Genomic DNA, 23,726 nt, shown 5'->3' with positions numbered 1-23,726 from the left:
AGTGAGGCTTATCAATAGTTGTTTCCTAGGTAGATTGTGGCACACAGTGTTGCGCTTTTCCTCCAGAATAATGGAGCACCTTCTTATAAAGAGCGAGAGGCCCCTGGATGGTTTTTTTCACTGAAGTCAAATCAGAATGTTACTCAGTAAATATACAGTACTCTGCCTCTTCCGCTTCAAATATTGTGGTCAAAGATAAGTCAAAGACKGCAAAGATAGTTATAGGTCAAAGATTGTGAATGTCAGCAGGTTTGGGAGCCACCTAAAGTCCAGGCCAAGCATTTGGGTATCTTGCCAATTAATGTTTGCATTGTGCTGACCTAGGAGACCTGATACCGATTCTTTTGCCTCAGCCATGCTCAAACCAGCATTCGCAGTTTGCAAGCCAGCCACCCCAGAAGACAAAACCACCCCGTGCACAAGATCGATTTGCAGAGCCACTGCTGAGCTATCTGTACCTCAAGGCGCAGATTGTGCAGGCTTTAGTCAGAGTTYGGACAGTTGCTCACAACGAGAGCACATGTTGGCATCAGCATGTGCATGGGGAGCAGCAGGAGCACTGGTGGTCATGAAACACCCTGCAGCTGCCTCTGCACCARCTTCGCAGGAACCACCTCCAGCTCTGAAGTCCATTGCTGTTTCTATAGCTTTTCATGTGGTTTTGAATCTTAGAAAGCCCTGGTAAGACGATGATCTAAACTGACCTAAATTCCAGGTCAAACAAAATTTAGGTTAATTTCACTGATGTCATTTTTTTTTTAATTTTAATTGACATCAACTCTGAGGCAGGGACTTTTTCCAGAGTGCGTGTACAAGCTAAATCCAGTGATGGAGTCTCATACAGTCTCTGAAAACCCCAATTTCCAAACTTTTCATATTTACCCCTTATACATTCATATCAGAGTGTTTCCTTCCTACCAGTTCAAGACAGATACACAAGCACATACACATAAAATAGGGAATAAGGGGGAATTAAAGTTTCCTTCTTTCAAAAATGACTTCGTAACCACTAAAGTGATGCTAACAGTCTTGCCAGAAACAGCCATTTCTGCAGACTGAAAGATCAGGAAAACAAATGCAAACAGAGAGCCCATTAAAAACTGGTGGAAAAATGGAAGCTCTGGAAAGTCTCCAATATAACTAAAAAGCAATCCAGGACTGTAGTGATTCTGTGTTTGTTTTCTGTCTATTTTTCACGATTTGCTCATTGTCACTTAAAACCCACCCCAATATCATTAATAGAGCTGACCAATGCTATTTCTAAGAAAAATATTTGCATTAAAAAAATATTTTCCTGAAAATTTTCCTGAATGTGATGGTAAATTGTTGAAATATTTTTATATATATAAACAATTCACCTTTTTTAAGCAATGTTTGTTGAAAATTTTTACTGGAAATACTACCAAATCTTTGTCAATTAATCATGTATATAGCATTTCCACCTCCTTTGACAGTTTTTTTTTWAACTTATAAAAAATGTTGGAAAGAAATGCAAAACGGGGCCCATCTGTAATTCCATGCAATGAAAGCAGTGTTGGTCACAGGGACACAAGAGTTCATGTTTAAAATCTAGAGCAGTTCTAATCATCTCAAAAATTCACTTTGGAATTTACTGCATTTTGAATCAAGTATGTGCTGATGAAGTGAAAGCTGTTGACAGTCTTGCTTAGAACAGCATCTTCGAACACTKCCTGGAAACACTGGCTGGATGTGCCCTTCTTTCCTATTCTGTGGACCATAAAAATATGGAAGCTCACCTATTTTCCTCTTTCCCATTTCCAATATGGACAAGCACTGAATGTGCCAAGGCTTCACTGGCTTTTCATCCCTCTGTCCGCACTCCTATCTTATGGGCTCTCAACTCCATTCACAGTTAATCCTGCTCCTAAAGAAATTTGAAAGTTTGCAAATATCATGGGATGGTCATGAAGATAACGTGAGACTTCCCGACACTGAGACATACAGAGATGGATAAATTAGGAAGAGCTCAGCCAGAACCCCAGTCAAAGCAGAGCAGAACGAAGCCGGGGTCCTCACAGGGATGTGACTCTCCAGCTGGGGCCACTCTAAGGCAGGAGCACCTCGCCCATGGGCAGAGCAAGGTGACACAACCTCAAGTAATAGGGGGAATTAGATGTGGCAAGCAAAAAAAAAAAATAAATAAATAATAAAGTCAAGGCACACAGGCAAGGAATTGTGACTAGTTTAAGGGGAAAGGAGGTTCCTCAGATATGTGTTAAAGAAACATCTTAATCACAGTTATGGCTTAATTTTGTGTGTAATTACAACTCTACTCTTCCCTCACTCCCCCACCCTGTCAGTGGCTAATTCTGTACATAGCGCATTCACATTAAATATTACCTTACCATACACATGCGACACTTATTTACACAGATGCAGCACACTGAAAAGGACAAGAGGGGGAAGGGAACGGGGAAGCTCTGGAGCCAGGACGCAAGGCACAGCCCCACTGCAATGGTAATTTGTGGTTTTTCCACCAACGTTTAGTAGCCACAAAGAAGCCTTAGAATTTTCTGGTCAGAACCAGGAGTCCCCTGTTCCTTTATAYGTGAAACACTGAGTCCTTACACTCCTACCCAATAAATATTTCATCTGGTTTGGATGGAGAAGAGGTGGAGTCCATCAGAAATTGTTTCTCAAATGCAAATCCCAACCCAGGCTCCTCAGAAGTCAGATCCTACCTGACCTCCCACCTGGTGCACGTGTGCCTGTGGGCATGGGCGTCCCTGGACACTCAAGCGTGCAGAAGTGCCGAGAAGGCAAAACTGCTGCCAAAGTCAGAGCTGATGGGCAGTCATGGAAGTTGAGCATATCCACAGGGCTCCCAACAGAAAGCTGTGAAAAGCTGGAGAACCCATACTAGCAAAGTAATGGTAAAAACATTACACAGAGAGGAAACTGAATCCGAGCAAGTCTGTAAAGAATCAAAATATATTAAGAGATCAGAATATAGATTTAAAACATTTAGCCTTAACTCTGCCCAGAAYAAATGCCAATCAGTAACTAGCTTATTAATTAATGCATATTCAATATTATGATGGCAGCTTTAGAAGAGAGATTTCTGGAGACATACTTGTTTCTCCTGTTTTACTGCAAGTGTTAGTTTGGTCCGATTTTGGTGTAGTGGCAACTAATCTACATCTTTGTTACAGCAGAATGGCCTGTTCAAACACTGTGTGATTTCAAGTATGTGACTTTTCCATGTTTCGTAGGCTGGATACACCATTACATTGAGACATTGCCACTCATCCCAGTGCAGTATGTTGCTAAATTTTCTTGAGGCAAATGGCTCTAGGAGGCTTTAACTGCTAACAGTAAAATCTTGAAAGAAAAAAAAAAAAAAAAGCAAGGCATCCAGCATCATACTCATCTTACAAACCACTGCAGCTCTCCAAAGAGAAATAAAATATAAAAGGTATGAAGGTATGATATGATGCTCTCCACTGTGACAATGAGGAAGAGAAACCTATGTCTGTACTCTTAGAAAGAGGAGAATTTCTTTGAATATTAACATAACTTTTAAAAATTCATATCGGCCTAGTACCAAAGTAAATCACCTRTTCAACCATTCTGAACAAGTGATATGACACAGAATAGCTTTGAAATAAATACATAGATTTAAGTAAAAAACCCCATTAGTTGTTGAACTGGAAGAGATGACAATCTACAGCAACATTTCCAAAGCAAGCAGAAGAGAAACATCCTGGAATTTGCAGAAGGATGTTTCCCTATAGCCTATAACCACTTTACAGCATAAATCAGGAGTAGGAACTATTTAGGACCCAATTCAAACTGAATGCAAAGTGCTTTTAACACTGAGCGGAAGCACTCACATGGTTTTATTACAACCCTCCAAGGAATTCACATTCAGTTTTTCATAGCTGTTACCAGGAGGAAGATGCAATCCCTTCCCCAGCTCATCCTGACCCTCTACAACTGATGAAATTCAGGATGTGCTGAAGGTCTCACCTCTACAGGAGGCAGCCCCATAGCTCCCCAGAAGACCAGCTGTGGTCCCACCAGCAGTGGCCACCTCGGGCTTGCACATGACCCCTTCCCTGGGCAACGCACATTACACAAACCAAGAGATCAAGTCAAAAACGAATATGCAGGAGCAGAAACCAACACATACAGCTATCACCAGAGTCACTCAGTGAMATAGTTAACAGCCCCTGAAGATTTAGTGTTTTACCCTTTATTTAAACTCCAGCTGGCCCTTCATATCACTGTGGGACTAAATGCTGCCAGCTATCATATTATCTGCTTTTTGCTCCATTAATTCTTTAGGCTGCCAGGACTCCTCTTGCAATGCAGGGAGGAGTCTGCTGCCCTTACTATGTTTCAATGCAGATGACCAGTGTCAGGATGCTAAAGTCTGCATGCACGTGCGAGGATAAATAGTCATTCCCTTTCCGCAAACACAGCTATGGCAACTCCATGTCAAGAAAGCCAGCAAAGGGTTTTTAGCATCAGTTTATTAGTGAATGTCTCTGGACCAGAAGGTCAGAGGGTTGGGGACTGCTCTGATTTATCAGGCCTGTGTTTATTTTCAGACTGAACTGATTGGTGTAAAATAGCAAACAGTCTTTCAGTAACCTGTTAGCAAATCTTGTCTGGCTGATGACTCAGGCTTTAGAGAGTCATGTTGGGGATTTTCCAGGCCAAGCCATTAAGTTCAGATTTCACTTCATTATGACTAACCCAATTTTAAAAAGCCAACACATTTTCCAAAGGGACTTGTTAGAATTTCTCCTCTTTAGCAGCATTTGGGGGCATACCTATGTTTTTATACCCCTAGAAAATTGACTAAAAAAAGAGAGTGCTTTATGCAGCATTTAGGACCAGGATTTGTTATTCTTACTCTCATGGAAAATAGTCTCCAGTAGCTACAGTATCAGCATAAAATGAAGCTTCCTGCGTCAAGGTAGAAGGATTAAGATCACCTCTTGCAAGTGGGTGAAGAGATATTTTGCTGGAAGAGTACATTCTTTTCACTTAAAACTTCCAGTTTCTTTCTATGTATGCACTGCAGGATGCTCATCCAGTTACATTCGCACAATCCACATCATTTTTACAATGCAAATAGTACTTCTGCATCTATCCTGTAATCAGAATCTCTAAAGAGCCTTGCAACAAGTTGAAAATTCAGTGACTAATAACAGTGAAGTGAAACAGTCAGTTATTTTGCAAACTGAGCACACGAAAAAAAGTTCAGAAGTTATCTGCATAGCTTCTGCACTCAGCGCCCCCCCCCCAACACGCTTCAGCTGACAGTTCAGTTTATCCAGAGATCTCTATGATTCTCCATTTTCATTTAAAAAGTCTGCATCTGGAGATTTTTAAGCTACCAGGAAAGAATAGAAATGCAAGGCCCATCTTTGGATTTACGAGCGTAATACACCGTGGTGAATCAGTTCACAGACCTGTGCCCCACTGTGCAAGCCCAGSCCCTTCCAGCCCCCTCCCCTCCTTACGACCGCCACTCAAGTGGGGAGGACGAAGACAYGCAAAGTTTGCAGAGCACCTATGTTCCAGCCAAGCTGTCGGTTTAGGTCTGAGTGAGGTTGCCCTAAAGCTCAAGCTGGACAAAAACCTTCCCCTTTCAGAGGCTAAACTCTTAAAGCCCCAAAGCTTTACTGGAAATCAAGGCCCAACACGGACACGGCTCCAAACAGCGGATATTGCCGGCAGCAAAATGGTCCTAAGTGCACTGTGTGCCACTAACTCAAAGACCGCTCTCAGGTACTCTGAGGAAAGGGTGTGCAGGAATATCTTTTGTGCCTCTAATAAAGTATCATAATAAAAGATATTACCTCCTCCTACAAACTCTGCCACAATTTTCTCATACCCACAGTGAGTGTCCTGATATTTTTACGCTAAGGTAGAATATTAATATGAATGGTGAATCACAGATATTCATTTGAACACCTAAAAGCTGGCTTATATGATAGAGCCTAGCACATCAGGTAAAATTTTGGTATAACAGCCTCAAATGACAATTTATTTTCAGCAAGATTGATAATAGGAAAACATGGAAAAAGGTTTGCATTTGGTTTGGTTGAATATTCATATCAGTTTTGATTTGATAGCTCACCACTTACTAACAGCAACAAAATGTGTTAGATTTGTGCAAGCCACAGATAGAAAAGTATGAGTGATTAAGAAGTCCACCTGGTTTCATTGTCTGAATTTAAAGACAAAGAAAATAAAGGAAGAGATTATGAAACCTGAATAAAACTGTTGTACAGTTCTCAGTGATTTTTGACTGCCTTTGAAAGTCTTCAAGTGACAAGATGACAAGAAAAAACAAATCATTCCCATATTCCTTTAGGTTAAGATATAGCTAATGATACAGAGAAAGAAATTACGTTTTAAATGCCTGATTTTAATACCGATGGCATCTCAAGTTAAATGAAAAGACAGACTGAAATTAGAAATAGACATGCTTCCTCCATATATGAAAAGCTGCAAATATCACACTATTTACAATGATAATAAATCAGCCCAGATCCTGAAACATATTTATTATGTTTGGAATTAGCAATAGTAAAACCAAAGCTTCTGCAATATTCACAATGGAATTTAATGGAAATAAAATGAACCTCCAGTTTGATTTTGCGCTTAATGCATTGTCATATTTTTGGACCCGAGGCACTTCTAAAATTACGTTACTTGAAAAGTTGTAATAAGTGCATTCAAGTGTAAATTGACATATTTTTATCTGAGGTTTATACGAGCTCGGTGGTCTCCCTTTCTTCCCGCTAAGGTCGCGCGCACAGCAGCCCTGGCACGCTGCAGCCCAGGGCCCGTGCCTTTTCCTGGCACACAACCCAGCAAAGCGAGGTGTCCAACGTGCCCTGAAAGAGAGGTCGCTCGCCTGCCTCTTGGCTTTGCAAAGCCAGAGTGGTTTCAGGAGCGGGATCTGTGAATAACTCTCCAATCAAGTGAAGCTGTATGTAGGTTCCAAAAATAGAGCAGCATTTCCATATGCTGATTTTTGCAAAGTTTGTCAGCCYCTGTCTTGCTTTTTCTTTGTAATCTGTATATTTCACAACATATTTAAAAGAAACGAGCCATTTYTTCCATCCCTTTAACCTTCAGAAGTCCAATAGTTTTTCTGCACGTGTTCTTACAYATTTGCATTTTGTAAAGAGGATTGGACACTACTCCAGGAGAGTCTCACTAGATCATCTCAAACACGGCTGTTATTACTACCTCCAAGACAAAAAAAAAAGCAAAAAAATTTCAGAGCAGACTTACATCCAATTCACTTGAAATATTAGCTGAGAAAAATCTGCATTTTCATGTTTACTATTAGCTCTARAGTCTCCATTACACCATAAACAGATTATGACATCATCTAAGAAATTGCATTAACATGAGGAACTCTGGAGAAAGAAACATCCTGTTTTTTCTAGCATCTGAGTTTAAGCAGATGTGCTTACTGGAACATAAGCAAATAAATAAAATGAAAACAAAATTATTTCCTATATGAATATTTTCCACRCAAAAGGGAGCAGGATTTGAGAAAGCATTCTGTAAACAGGAACTTTCACAAATGTATCTAAAAATCAAACTGGATTACCTTTCTCCCCCGCATGTTTTGTGAAATGTTGATACACAAGTGCAGGCAACAGAACTTCCATGCACATTAACTTCCCCCATCCCCATTTTTATTGCAGCTGTATGAGGTTTTTCTAACACACACAATCAAGATAAACTTAGAAAAGATTCACTGAGCTTCACATTCAAACTGGTCTGGACTAGGTTTCATGYGAGTTTTGTCTAACTTATGGTGAAAAACATGCACACAAAATATGGTTTTGATGAAAGTAAGCCACTTCAGCTCAAGGTTTGCRTTAAGGTTTTCATTAGTCCAAACCTGAAATTCAGAGTTGTGCACTGGCTTACAGCCTCTTGCAAGTCTGAATAATAGACATCCACAGACCTCCAAGTRCCACATTTCATCCGGCTTCACCACCCCACACATTCATGTGGCTTTAATTGTAACCAATTAAACCCATCAAGATATGATCCTCATTCAACATTTTTTTTTTTGGGGGGGGGGGGGGGAAGCTATAACACACTTTAACTGCACTCATATTAGCTATTGCCAGTAAGGTAAAATAAAAGGAGCTTTTCAAAAACACAGAAAAAACTATCAATCTCCAGAGTTAAACCACTATCAGCCTCACCGTTAGCTACATGGTAGCTCATGATAGAGATGAAACGCTGAAATGCAGAGCTTGCTTCTCCCAGAATATAAAGAGAGGAATGAAAAGAAAAACAAACAGCCTGGGAACAGTGGTGTTGGCAGGGACAGCACAGTTGAATGTGATGAGCTGCTGTTTCTGAACCTACTCGCCACCTTGCTTAACCTGTGTACCCTCTCCCCAGACCTGCTCATTCCTCTGGGCACTTCTACAACTCCTTCCCAAAGGCAGACTTGTGTGTTATTTGCCAGATCAATTAAGCTGAATATATGCCAAATTTCTTCTTCTGTCCATTCTTTTAACCTGCTTTAATGTAAAATATACATACCTTTAGTATTTTATCTGTCTGTAGCTGGCATGCTTTGACATTGCACCCTGCACCTTCAGATTGACACCAATTTAGACTAGCATAGGATCAGGCTTACGTTTCAAGCAATTCCTGTCTATAGTCTTATGCATAAATGTTGCATTTTCACTCTCATAAAAGCCTCTACCCATAGTACAATATATACTAGAAAAAGTGCAAAGTTTGGAGCAACAACAGGACATCTGTTGCCAGCTCTACTTTGTCCCAAGCTTCATGATATTTGTTAAGTGGTTCTCAACTTTCCATGAAAAGGAAAAGCCAAATTTAATTTTTATAGAGAATAAGGCTTGAAAATATAATCTTTCAAAACTGTGAAACACAATTTTGAACTTGATTTTCAAATTACAGTAGACTTGCTAAGCCAAAGTCATCCTCTGAGGGAGTCTCTCTATGGATCAAGAAAGGATATTGTGAAGATATTCTCCATGAACAGACATGGGAAACCTCCTCATCCAACATCCACCTCATGTTTTAAAACAATTAAGTAAAACAAAAAAACAAACTATTGCTGGTAACAATTAGCCTCAAAATGAGAAACCGCATTACAGACATGAGGAACACGTGAATTTCTCTGCTCTAGTTGAGGAGACATTAAGAAGAGTTAACTCTGGGGATGGAAGTAATAAACATTTGGCTCTTCACTTGATTTTCATTCCTTCTTCTGTTTCAGAAGAGCAGATGCCACAGGACAGACAGACAAAATATTCCTCCCATGCTGGCAGTAGTACCAAGTGGTGATGGGGCAGCACTTGCTTGCATTTCCCTGCTTAGCATCTTGGAGACTCCTGTGCCAAGCCTGTAGTCTAACACACCCTTGAAGAAGGCTCCCAAAGTAAGTAGCACTCTCCAATCCCATACATACAAGAAAGTCCAGTCAYCTTTTTCTGCTAAAGCATCTAAAAGAAAAACATGCTACTGGTTCAAGGACTGCAGTGAGACATTTACTGGGTATTGTGGCCACAAGCCAGCAAAGAATTAATTGCTTTTACCTTCCTATGAAGCAAGAGAGCTGGTATCCCCATGCTGAAAGTTTCCCAAATTACCTTCAACATATTTACAGGTCTGGCTTGCTGAAGTGCCCCTTGGTCCTGGTTGGGAAGTGATGGCACAGGATTACTTACTACCTTGGCCAGCTCTGTGCCATTCCCTCCCTCCATGCCACCCTTCCCAGCTGGTTAGGTAGATGTTGGTGCTCTAGATCCACTCAATGGCAGCATCCCTGCAGGTCAGAAATGTTTGTTTCCAAATAGCTCCTCCTCACGGATATGCTCCATGCATACGCATCTGGAGTCGAGCCATTTATTTTTTTCCTTTCAGTAGGCATGTTTGGAGTTGTGGGTGGCCTCTCTTGTTTAAAAGCAGCTAGGAGGAAGCTTTGTTCTCTGCAAACTGAAAAATAGAATCTGTCCTGTACTACAGGATAAGAAAGTAGCAAAGCTTGGGCTGCTAGGTTACTCCCCTTCTTATTCCCTGTATCATCTTTTTTTTTTTTGGCTTGGAAATAGGAATGCAAAGGAAAGAATTTAGAAAGACATTTTCAGAAGAACCAACTCAACCAATTCATTTGAGAAATTGCTACAACCTTGGTAGTCAACACACAGGAACTCTTGTTTCTATAGATGAGCTCTAGAAAAAGATCTTTCAGACACATCTTATGGYACAGAGATCCTCAGAATTATCTGTYCAGTTAGGCTGTAGAGACATACATCTGCAGCCATGTAAGGCAAAATAAGTTTCATCCTCTAGTTGCTTTGTATTAAAGGAGCTCTGTTCAGTGCTTTGCTCTGTTTGCCTCCACTTTAATCTATTTGAGGCACAAAATAGTCCCCTTCATCATGGCTTCTAGCCTCATTAAAAAGGCATGTAAAAAGTCAGAGATAGAACAAGACTTTTTTTTTTTAATCCAGGGCCTCCAAATATATTGCAAAACCATCTTGGCAAATTCAAAGACACTGAATTCTCTGAAAAATTACTCTCAGCAGCCCAGCCCAGTCCACTAGTCAAGGGCATATATACAAGGACATTACAACACAAAGCATGAAGGACTRAGGCACCTCATCGATCCTCCCACTGCAAGACAGGTTGTTTTTTTACCTTCTCTTTCACCATCCTATACCTTTTAATCTCATAATAAATATTCTCTTTCAGCAATGGAAATTTGTCCAGCATACAGACATTTATAACTTGTCCTCCGATGTTGGACCAATGAAAACACATCATGAGGGAGCACACACACTTCAGCCCTTTTGCTCACAATTGTTTCTGACATACAAAATGACTCCTGGATGCTTCTGGTCCTGTGTGCCACATCCTGACCGTAGAAACAGCAGGGTGTAGTGCCACTAGTCCTTGATTTACTTAGTGTTCATTATATCACTGCTTAACTCAGCTTTGTACATCCAGTGCAGACCCCATTTTTCTGTCTGAAACTTGGCTAGAAAATAGTAGGAGATGCTTCATTATTGCTTGTCTTTAAGTGGAAGAAGATTCTATTTTTAAAATGGTATTTTGCAGGTCATTAATCCACAACCTGGATACGAGCCCTTAGCTGCTGACCTCCCCAGTGACCAAGTTATTTACTGAAGATGAGAAATTACTGTTTTTCATAGTTGTTTTCAAAGGACATTGCACATTTGGAGACATTGTGGAACATGGTAGCAGCCTTCACAATACACAGTGGCTAGTATCCTTAATCCACCCTGAAAGATATACAGGGCATTTTAGCAGTGACTCACAGCAGTGCAATAGAATGCTTATGTAATGTCCTTAACATGTGATACACATTATCCTTATTATTTCTTGAATATTTTCAGTCTAATAACTCTGCATGGTATTAATATTGAGCAATCATCCAGGACTATTTGAGCTGCATAACATGCACAGATGATCTGCCAGGGTCTTGATATAATTCCTGTATCAACTCTACCATCCACTGACTACCACTAACAGTTAGGCAGAACTGAGCTTTYAGGAAAAGCCTGAGAAATAGGTAAGACAATGTTCCTTCCACATGTAGATTATACCCCGCAACAAGTGAAGAGAGGTTTAATTAAATCAGGTCTTTTTTAGAAGTGACTTCGTGGCACTGCTGACACTTAATATGAATAGATAAAACAAGGTGAACACTGAACCGTATGGATGCTGAAATTACCACACAGAATCAGASCAGTGACCCAAGCAGGCCAGTAGCTGGTCCCTCACAGCAGGCAATATCTGGCATTTCAGAGGAAGGGGGGAGTGGAAGAAGGGAGTTATGGAATAAGCAGCCCAAGATTAAGTTTCCAGTGAAAGGAACTAGGAGGAAATTTATGCACACAAATGTTAGCCCCAGGCTCCTCAAGATCATTTCTCCCTTACTTTTCACATGTCTTCAATTATGCCTTCTACATCACTATGTCTTTAAGTGTCACATATACCCAGCACTGCTCTACTAATGTTGTAATAAACCACCACACCATATAAACAGTGGCAACAACACTTCACCACGTATCTCTAGACAGCGGTGAATTAAAGAGTACGTGATGATGAACAGAAGGTCCCCCAAAATGATACTCCTAGCCTAAGTTTCCATGGTTTAATTGGTGTTTTGATTTAACAGGGAAGAACTCCATAGTGGCGTGTTGTTTTAGTGGTTGGAGTATGACATAAAGTAAAACCCATAAGTTCAAAGTGTCTAACTGTTTACTGGAATCCCACCACCCGAGAACTGGCAGGAGAGTCCCCGATTACTCATCTGCATTAACTCTTTGGATAAACATTTTCCTGTTGAGCATAAGGTCGAGCTGCACATTCCCTGACAAAACCCGATGTTCAAAAATAAACAGAATGTATGTCTGAATTATGGGTTTATTTTGTACAAAAATGGATATATTTACACAAGGGCAGCTCATCATGAGCATTCATTTTCCAAACTAGCAAGTTCCCCTCCTGTGAGGGGATCTGGGAGGAATAATTACTGGGGAACATAGATCTAAATATTAATGAGTGGCAGCCCCCCACGCGGCAAGAAGGGCATTAAACCACGCCAGCGACGGGAGACGTGACTTTAGGAAAGGCTTTGTACCTCTTCCTCTGCAGCGAGCCTGGAAGGCAAGAGAGCTGGCAGACACGCTGGACTGGCTGCAGGGCTTCTTCGAAGGAGCTGAACTGGGAAAGCGATCTAATGCTTTAATGACAGAAACACCTATGTCTCCCACATATACCATAATAAATTGGCATCAAACTGAATTTCCATGATGTCAAATAAGTGTGAAGGAAAATAGACTGCAGCTAAATGGAGGAAAGGGGTGTGGAGCAAAAATACAGGAAGGCACAGTATTTTTTYTCTTTCCCCAAAGAAGGAGGCGGCAGATTTGAAAGCAAGAATTGAAAGAGAAACCAGGCTCCCAGTGACCACTGATCAGAGACTCTAGCTAAGAGCAAGCCTGCAAGTCCAACATGTTTTTAAATGTACATTACAACTCTGTGCATCTAAGACTGAAGGTTAAAGCAAGGTAAGTGTGCATTTATGGAAGGTAATATTTAGGATAAAGGAAATGGCAAAGTATTTGTAGGTGAGGTCTGGAGATATTTGCTCCTACAAACTGCATATAAAGACAACTTATTTATAATGATTTCCTCTATAGAAAAGTAGAAGTTTGAAAGATCAAATAATTATATTTGCAATRCAACAAATGAAATGTTTTATAACCATACTATTTTTACAATTAAGCAGTAATGTCACACCAGAGCACCAATTCCATTTTCTTCTTGATTTTCCACAAGTTTTGTCTTTTTAAGCTTTTAAGAGTGACAGATTTCTAGTAAAGCTCACAGCCTATACACTACATTAAATTGCTGTGTAGCATTCATGAAACACTGACACTTCCAGCACAGTGTTGCACATGTCAGTGACAAGGAAGGAATAATGCAGTGCTGTTTACTGGATCAAAACCCAGCTCTATGCTGAGACTATACAGCAAGCCATGAACATTAATGGGAGAGYGTTTCCCAAAGAATCTCATCCTAGCAGCCCTGCTAGCTAATCTCAGACTAAATGTGGTCACTGCAAAGGAATCAAAAAGCTGAGACACCAAGACACCAGAGATCTTAGAAGGGACWGCTCTGGAGTCCTGTATTAGCATAACAAGTGGAAGGTTTTGTCCCAAAACKGGACAGCAGGCATCCTGACCTGATTTCAGGATGGAGCTGTGTCCTCACTCATTACTGAATATGCCCACCTACAGGGTCAGGCTATACTTTTCCCACTTTTCTTTCAGATCTGTTAAGACTCTGGCAGGTCCCTCACTCCAAAACAGCTAAATAGCTCCAGTAGACCTGCTTGAACTTCCAAACCAGTCAGCAGAACAATATTTTTCTTTATCAGCATATTCACCTCTGGAAAGTACAACACAGACCCTGCCAAAATGCAGCACAGTATCGCAATCAAATATTCTCCAGAAACTCCCCTGCATATGCTATGAGATGCATGGTTGCAGCAATAGAAAGATTTTACTGCCTTATATGCTTGCTCTCTTGTTTTAATTTAACTCTCCCAGCTCAGAATTAGCAGAATCTCTAACAGCATAATCAGATAGCAACAAAACCCAAAGCCCTGCTAAACAGAGGCCACCCTGGCCTCACCCACAAGCACTTTCCACCCTCATCAGCACCTCCCCTTCCCCTACCCACCTTGTTTCCATTTATGCTCCCCAGCTAATGAGTCGGCTCTTGTTAACTAGACACCTGCAGTGACTTTAACCTTTGCTTACTCCAGTCCTTAACCCCTTCTATCACAGGGGTGACCCACCCACCAGCTTCCAACTTCATGTCTTYATGCATCCTTCAGCCCTAACCACTAGGCTTGGTATTGAATATCACTTCCTTAGACATGACAAATTTGTTATGCCCCTCATTTTAAATACACAAGTTAAGATCCATTGGGACTAAGAGGGCAAGCCCTACTTCTATACAAAAAAATCACAGAGGCTTTCCTTCACCAGCCCTCCACTCACGACAAACAAGGGGAAGGTCTGCCTTGCAGTGCTGTGATCAGCCCCAGCAGATGATGGCTGCAGACAGGTATTCACTTCCAGATCCCCAAGTACCAGGGGAATTATTACTTCCCCCAGCTGCATGCTTTTCGCTGCCAGGAGTTACCTCCTTCTGTCACAAAAGCTGCTCAGAAACAACCCCCTTTTTAAGCTGATATTTTGGGGGACTTTTTTTGCTGGAGAAGCTTAGGGAATGCCTACACAAGCAGCAGCTCACCTGGGGCAGTGCCCAGGAGCTCTCTCACCAGCCCACTCACGCCTGGGAGACATCAGTCCATGGTTCCAGAGCTGCAGCCCCCCTCTGCCATTCAGCACCTTTGCTATCTAGCCAAGGGGACTCCCCCTTTCTGTCTCCATTTCAGCAGGAAATTAACCCAACACGTGCTGCTCCCTGTAGGACTGCATGGTTCATGCAAATTGCCCAAGTCCTGGCAGGCTCCTTTAGATGCAGACAGCTGGGAGTTTCTACAGCAGTAATGAGTTTGTGGTGCCTCTGGCTTTGGGTSCCTGACCTGAGATACCTTAGAGGAAAAYACCAGAAAACCRGTGTTAAAGGGGCAGATGCTCAGCYGTGGCAACCTGCTGGAGGCAYTGTAAATGCTGGTCACACTATCACTCCCTGGACATAACAGAGCAAGACAGATGGATAAATCCAATCATGACTGGAACAAATAGTACACCTTACCATTGCAGCTAGTCAGTATTATGTCTGACCTCCAGCTAGAAAAGAGATGACAGATAGGCCAGCAAGGCCAGCTAAGGTTTTCTGTATTGATTTAAAGCGTAGAAGCCACAGTTGGTAGTTTATCAATTCCAGTGGAAACCAAGGATCATGGAACTTAAGGATATTAATCACTGTGGATTAGGAAACCCAAGGCTTCTATTAATTTCCCTGTCCGATTTCGTTATCTTCTCAGATTTTCCTGTCATTTCTTTAAGGCTTTCCTTGTAAATTTTGCATTTAAAGCTGTAAGAAGGCCATTAGAAGATGGCAGGAGTCCTGTACTTCTCTTGTAATGAATTCTCAAGTTACACTGGGTTTTCCTATGCCAAACAAACTGAAGCCACACACAATTATACATCGGCTGCACTGAGCAGACATTCCTCAATAGAATCTTCTATTTTTAATTTAGCAATTGCAATAAATTGGCTAAGGACTCTGGGCTTTACAGCCTTGTTATTTTATATAAAAATAAAACATTAGGAATAACTGCTGTGTAAACAAAAGCAGGGTACCTTATTTATGCAAATAATAATTTGGGGTTTGTTCCCATTGAGAATTTAATATAAGTTCCACAATTGCAGAAGTGCTTGTCCCTCCACAGATCCACATTCGGCAGCTTTTTCCTCATGTTGCTCACACCGCTGCCTCCGTGGAGGAAGCCCCGTTGATGTAGAGTTTTTTTAGTTCATCATGAGCAAAGGTGGTAAAGCTTGGCATKTGGGGTAGACTGCCCTTTATTTACCTCTCACACAGAGATGAAAGAGATTCATCAGCCTATTTCTGTCAGAAATGTGTTCTGGGAAACTGAATTTCTTCCCTCTTGTTTGCAGGGCAAACAGGGCCGTTACGCTCTTCTCCCAGGTAGCTGCAGCTCCAGCACAAGCTGGTGCACTGCAGTGGTTGGTGTATTTGAGAAGAAGCAAAGCTCCCTTCATAACCCCTGTCCAAAGGAGACTTCAATGAATTAGAAACCAGTCTCACAAGGAGAATAGCACTGTATTTTTCTGACAAGGTCCCCACACAGTTATGTGGGCATGATATTAACCACRTCTACGAGGCTCAGTACACATCCTGAATGGTCTCGTAGCAGATACCTTAACAAATGTGAACTCTGATCATAAACACACATTAAGGAGAGCTCTGGAGGAAGCAGACTTGCACTTGTACTGGTGGAAAGGTAGGACTGCTTAGCCACAAGTGGAGACAGAGAACCTCAAGTGCCACCTCAGCCCCCACCCCCAGAACAGACCATTTGTTGCAGTATTAAAAAAAAAAAAAAAAAAAAAAGAGAGAGAGAGGGTTTATATCCTCCAATATATGAACACCCAACAATATGAAGTTGTTTCATTAATGAGTCTAACAGGTCATATTTTCAAACTTCTTTCTACAAGCCTCAGAACTAAAATTGACTTTTCCATCTCAATAAACACTTCAATATAATCCACCGATGTCAAGAGCTGGAGTCTCGGCCTGGCCAGCCGTAGTCCTCTGGGCCTAAAGGTTTTAGCTCACATTGACTTCACTTCCATACAATTCAACTTAACACGAATGCTGATTTCACAATATCASACTTACTAGTTAGACAATCTTCCAAAAGGGTAAAATGCTCTATAAAAACTAGAAATTATTGTTAGCTCTGTTACTACATTTGAACTGTCATACCACTCCATTTGAAAGTTGCATTAAGACAAAATCCACATATTTTGTTATTTCTTGTTATTTTTGCTATAGTTTCAAAACTCAGTGGTTTATAATAAATACAGTGGCCTGAGGAAAGCTCTGCTCATAAAACAGAGTTCCTTATTCACCATTCAGGCAATATAGGACTTCACAGCTTTGTTTTAGTCTCCCATAGATAGGGCCAGAACCCATTAGCAACGCTCAGACTGGTGACAACACTTACTTTTCCTGAGAAGTAGAGGCACTCAGAACTAGTCTTTAATTTGTGTAAGAGTGAAGAAGAGGAGAGGAAAGTAGGAGTTTCTTTAATTTTATATGAGAAGTTTTCACTTTTTTTTAGTAAGGAACTGCTGTGTGCTGCAATATGCTAAAATTGCTCAGGAAGAACTCATTTTGGTTACCTACATCCTATCTTTAAACTTTTAATTGTGCCCACACTGCTGAATAATCTCCCTATTTTCTCCCTCGCCTGTCCACAAAGTGAGCATATAATATATTACAGGTTGATTTCCTTTGATATAGCCACCACTTACCCTGATCTCTTTGTAAACCCTTTTACCCTGCTCTCAAGCAGTCTATTAAACAGCTCCCAGGCAGAACATGGAGCTGGGCAGCAGGATACCTTTGCAATAAGTCTTAAATTGAAAGCTCTGCTGTGTCTCCCCACTGTGAGGGCCTGCTGAGATAGGCTTCTTTTAATATTGCCTTAATAGGCTCTTCAAATTCAGTTAATTAAGTTCAGTATATCTCAACAGACTTTCATTGCCTACAGAAACCATGTGTCTTGGCAAATGGGAACATATTCCTCCAACAGTTATTATCAATAGAGGCTTAGAGAAAGTGATTATGGTACTCACGAGAAAACGTAATCACTCTTACGATTTTGCTTGCTCTGCGCATTGCCGATGAAGATGGTGTGCAGCTCCATCCAAGGAGGGACCTGACGTGGACCTCTTGCTGGAGCCAGCAAAGCCAGAGCTGGCAAAAACACAGGCCCAGACCTGCTGGGAAGGGCTGGCCAGGCTCCTGACAAACCCTTAAAGAGCTGAGCTGCTGGGGCTGTTAATCACTCAATTAGACCCTAATTATCAACGCCTCCTGTGTCAAAAGGCCTCCCCTGGTCAGGGAAAGGGTGCAGCCAGTCCCTCTGACAGGTGATCCCTTCCCGTGCCTGTCCTGCTCGGATCCCGTGGGGCTTCGGCAGCCCCCAAAGTCGAGCAAACAGCTGATTGCAGCCTGGCTGCTGGCTGCGCGGGGGCTGGCTATGCCAGGGACACATGAAGCGATGTTTTATTGACTATTCATCCAGCGCTGGGTCTCAAAGAAAAGCCGTGGCCGCAGGGAACAGGGCCGGAGGGATGCCGCCCTTTGAAGGAGCTCTCGCCGCCTGAGATTTTAGCAAGCTGGAGCAAACACCACGGTGTAAAAACACCCTGCAGAACCTGCAGCAGCTCAGACCTCTGTGGCTCAGATTCSCCTCTAATTATACCGATGTCTCTAATACTGAAAATTGGCACGGAAGCGAGACTCTTCCAGTAGCCTGGGTTGTATTCAATATAATCCTCTTATCAGGAAGAAGCTTCCCAAATGATCTTTATCTTTTCTGATAATGTAGGCAAAAATATAGGGCACCAGAAATGGAACTGAAAAAAAATCCTGAGCTGGGCCAGAATTCTCTATTTTGGCTGAGAGACAGATAAAATACCCCTTCAAATACAGCAAATAAACAGCAAGAGATGGAAATTTAGGCCTTTCGTTTCCTTCACATTTGGATATAAGGAAAATTCCTGTTCTTTTCTGAGTGTTAAATACATTTTGTGGGCATAGTTTGGAAATTGTTCTTCCTCCTTGAATTTCTTCAACATAAAGATCACAAACACGTTTACTAGGTCCTATATATCCTGGTYAGGCTAAAAGATCTTATTATCTATTGCTTTGAATCCAATATGAAGTTTAGCAATATTCAGTCTATAATGATGGTTTAGTTTCTGACTCAGTTCCAATGTTTAGCATATACAGCTTAAATAGAATTAATTCTTTTGTGAAAGTTGTGCATAGCAGCTCTCAGAGGGAAACATCAATTCAGCATGAGAATAAATAGTAATCAGTTTGGAGCAAGAGTGTTCAAACATTTACAAGGATGTAAATAGGCAGTGGAGAACTGAGTCCAATAATCTGGCATTATAGGATGCAACAATAATACCATAATTCTCTCAACCTTTCCAGTCCCAGTCTCATTTTCTAGGTTTTAACATTACTTTCGGTTATACAGGCATGCAGTGACTCAGCCTGTATCAATTTTCCTAATCCTCACAAAATGTTGATAATTTGTTCAGCTGTTCTTTTTTAACAGAGTGACAGAACAAATGCGTAAGTAGATTTTTAGGTCCCCCCCCAATATTTTCAAATTGGTATCCAGTTTAAGGCCAAAACTAGAAAAGTTTGTAAGGGATTTGACTTCCAGTATCCATAGTGAAGGCATTTGATGGCATAATGCTTTACCTTCGCTTACATGATAAAGATTGAAGCAGAGAGAGGAGAATGCTGTGGACATGTTTGCATTCCCTGGATTTGAATATCTAAACTCCTTCCTGGCCTCAGTCATCTGTCTGTGAAATAGGAATTAGTCAACATGAACTAGTATGTTCTGTTTCACACTTTTGACATTCATTTCCAAGCAGATAAACTGTTACAGCYTGGGGACAAAACAGGGCTTCAGTAYTTCCCAGGTGCTGCTCAGGAGCTCCAACCTATGGCACTAGAAGCGCGAGGGAGATCAAACTCTCCATCCGTGTAAGACCAGTGCAGGGAGAGACAAAATGCTCTCTCCAGGTCTAGATCATCAGCTTCTGTAAGCTTTTCACCTGCATAATCACTAGTCGAAGATCACATGCAATTTCTTTTATCCTTTCAGAATTTTTCTTCGTTTGCAAATAGATATTTTGTAAAATAGGTTATGTAAGAGAATGTATCAGAGGTGCAGTGTATATTTATACATTGTGTGAAGTCTAATACTTAATAGATTCCTRCAGAGAAGATTCCTAAGCTGGAAGYCCTGAATTACTCTTGCAAATCCTGAGAGCAGCGCCAGCATGTCTTACAGATGCGTCACCCTTTCTTTCACCACCTAGGATTAACTCTAATCGAAAGTGACGTTCAAGACAATCCTTGTAGCCAGTTATTTGTTCTCTTAATAATGAACCAGCAGATTTTACCTGCTGATTCCTTATTGCAATTTTGCAAAATATTACAAAAAAGTTTTTATTTTCTTCCAAGAGTTCTAGTAATGTGTGTCCATGTGAAGGAGTAATGAGTGGGGTGGTGGTGGAGGAGCTGAAGTATGAAGAAGTTTAATATGCTCGCTTACTTTTTCCTCTAAAGATATATGTTAAAATTTTTAGGAGCATGAATAAAATAAATTTACAAAGGTGGGCAAAACTGTTTAAACGGGGAAAAGATCCAGTCAAAACCTCTGGTTCTCACTCAAACCTAATCAATCCTTAACCTTTGCTTGTCTCTCCACTTCAATGCTGGTACTTGTAACAGCTCTGGTCATCCTCTTCATCCTCTGTATTCTCAACAGCCTCATCTGCACCCATTCCTCATACTTTAAGAAATAAAAATATCATACACAGCTCTCTGGGGAGGTACAGAGGATGTCTCTCAGGAAAAATCCGTTTTGCACAGATTGACTTCACTTGAGCAATCGATCAGGTAATGATCAATGGATGTGAGACCCACTTTCRTACTGGGTCTCAGACGAAAAGACCTGTTATTCAGTTGTGAACTCAGGAAATTTAACTTTGGGAAGATCTCCTATAGCTAAAATGTACAGCTTTCCCTATCACATTTGTTGAAATCCTGGGCCCCTTTAAGTGAACCACAGAAAACCTGCCGACTTCAGAGAAGTTAAGATGTCATCTTTAATTACCATAATTTCATGCGCAATCATGGCAATTGTGTGTAGGTAACCAGCTACATGTTCGTGCCTAATTGTAGACACTGCACAAAAATCTACCAGACTGGAATTTCATAGTGATATTTGCTCCAAGGTGTAAAGTCAAAATCAGACAATATTTGATTGTCCAAACTCTTACATATTTAATGGTGTAAAAATGAATTAAGGACTCCAAACCTCTCCCTTCATAGCTTAGTATATCATGGAAAACAATCTTGCAGAAAGTATTCTGTAGCGCCTAAGCTTCTCATTAGCCAGCTACAGGAAATTCGGCTCCCTACTGCACAAGACAGCAGAGCTATAAAAAGGCCTTGTGAACATACCTTAYGTGCACTATTTTGAAAACAGGTCCCTGGGAGCTGCGGGTAGAAAGTTCTCCAGCTCCTTTTCCATGACTGCCTCCAGTGAAAGGCCCAGTCTGCTGTTTACTTAGCAGGCTTTTTGTGTGCCATTCATAACCAAATATTAAAGGGAAAAACAGAGACTTAAACTCTTCCCTAGGTAACAGCACTTCGATATCAGTAGGATCACACCATTGCAAGAGAAAGAAATCTTTGACATAGAATGAAGATGGGTTTTGATCCACATCAAAAGCTTCTTTCTAACAAAAAATTGTCTAACAACTTACGAGAAAATATATCAAACTCAGAGAAGAGTCACAGCAAATTTCAGGAGATGAAGAATAGGCTCTGAATTAAGGGTTTTGGTTATACTATTGCAACCATGTCTCAGCAATGCTACAAACCATAATGMAAATACAAAGTAAGAAGATGGGGAGAGGAGTAGCAACCTTGTTATCTGTCTGACCATGGCTGGCCAATCTGCCTCATTCTTCCTCATATCAACCTGTACTGTCCTCAGCTGGTGTCTTGTATTTGGACTGCAAATTTTTTGAAACAAAGATTGTTGTGTTTTCTTTCTCTATTTTTAGAGCATAAAGCAGAACAAGGTTCTTGTTCATCACAAGGATTTTAGTTGTTTCTGTAACAAAACAAATTGCAGTAGGGCAAAACTTAGAAGCAAATTCATTCCATGATTGAACTGAGCGATGGGATCTTTGCTTTGCATCAGTCCAAAAAATCTAGCATACTCATGTCCACCAGTGCTCTGTACCAAAGTGTGGCTTTCCTTCAAGTGAGCAGGGCCAGAATCCCAATCAACTTACCACAAACGAGTTGCAGCAGAGCTATTGAATGTATTCTTTAAGACTGTGAAGCAACATAATCCTCCAGCCTATTTAAGACTGTTCTAAGTATGCAACATTCTTTTAAAGACATAAATACTATGTAATTCACCAAAAGCACAAGACTCAAAAGAGGAGGCTGCATGGGGCAACCAGAAGGTCAGGAAATACGTGAGAGCGAGAGGGGCTGTCCTGCAGAAGGGATGTTTGGGCTGAGGAACAGCTTTTGGCACAGATATGGCAAAGAAGGACATTTGGATTCCAGCACAAACTCTTGACTCACAGACTGAGCAAGGGAAAAAGTAGTACATGATTAGAGAATGACTAACTCCAGTCTCCACAGAGCTCTGTGGCTTGGACACTTTGCTAAAGATTTTGTTGTAAGCTGACATTTTTTGCTCTGATTAATCCTTTCCAGTCCTTGGTCTCAGCTGACTCGGCTGAGCCCATTGGAACCCACTGTCGGGCTCGCTGAACTTTATCTCTTTTCAGTGCTTTAATAGAAGACCCCTTCTCCCTCCACCTCATCCTTCTTGCTAAAAGCCTGTTTGTAAGAGCCATAATGAAACTCCAGGTGGCCTAGTGATTTGGAAGTAATCCCCTCAGGGATTTGAAGCACTTGGTTATGCCTCATGCATTGTAACAACCCATGGATGTGATTTTCCTCTCTTTCTTTTTTGCTGTGCTGCGTGATTTAATAAGTGCAGGGCATTAGAYGCTAAAGGAGTACTAAAAAAAGCCAAAGTAACCCCCTCAAACAAAACAATATTAGACAAACTCTGCAGTGTGTGTGCGTGCGTGTGTGGACAGTATATCCAGAGGTTCCCCACTGAACATTATATTATCTTCTGAGCCAACCTCCAATGAGGAGCACAACAGACAGCTCTACAGCAAAGCCCTCACTCTGGACCCAACACGCGGGCCCCCTCGCAGGGTCTGCACCTGGTCCCAACCGTTCTTTTCCCCTGTCACGTGCTGAAGAATCACCCAGCCACACTGCCAAGTCTGAGCACCTTCGAGATGGAGAAATGGGGAGATTCAAGTCTGAAACATTTCACCTGGGCCTCCCTCTAAAGAAAACAGCAGAAGAGGAACAGAGCGAAATGAGTTTTCAAGGCTGAGAAAAGAAAAAAGTTTTCAGTGTATTTGATGAGTTTCCAGGGGTCTGTCTGCCACGTGTGTATAGGCCAAGGYGAGCATAAAAGAGGAAAAGCTTGGGCAGTCAACTGCAAGACTGCAGGGCCCAGGATGCAGCCGGGCTGCCTCTGCTACCTGGGTATTTCCAGTCATTTCTAGTAATTTGATTCCTAGTCTAGGCTCTGGCATCAGCTTTCAAATAAAAAAAAATAAAGTTTGCTAAAGATTCCTGAGATCAGGAACTACGGTATTGTCTGGAAAACTGTATTTCTCCTGGAGACCTGGGCAGTCTCCAGGTTTGCACGGATGACACAACACACAGACCTTCTGGGCCTTTGGGAAGTCGCTGCATGCAATGATAGGTTTCTAACTGCAGGCTGATTATACCTGTTTCCCTTAAAAGTGGGGGTA

This window comes from Rhea americana, unplaced genomic scaffold (genome assembly GCF_003343005.1).
Source record: "Rhea americana isolate MKP2758 unplaced genomic scaffold, rheAme1 scaffold_21, whole genome shotgun sequence".
Taxonomy (NCBI): domain Eukaryota; kingdom Metazoa; phylum Chordata; class Aves; order Rheiformes; family Rheidae; genus Rhea; species Rhea americana.
The sequence above is the reverse complement of the archived record's forward strand: the minus strand, read 5'-3'. Positions refer to the sequence as shown.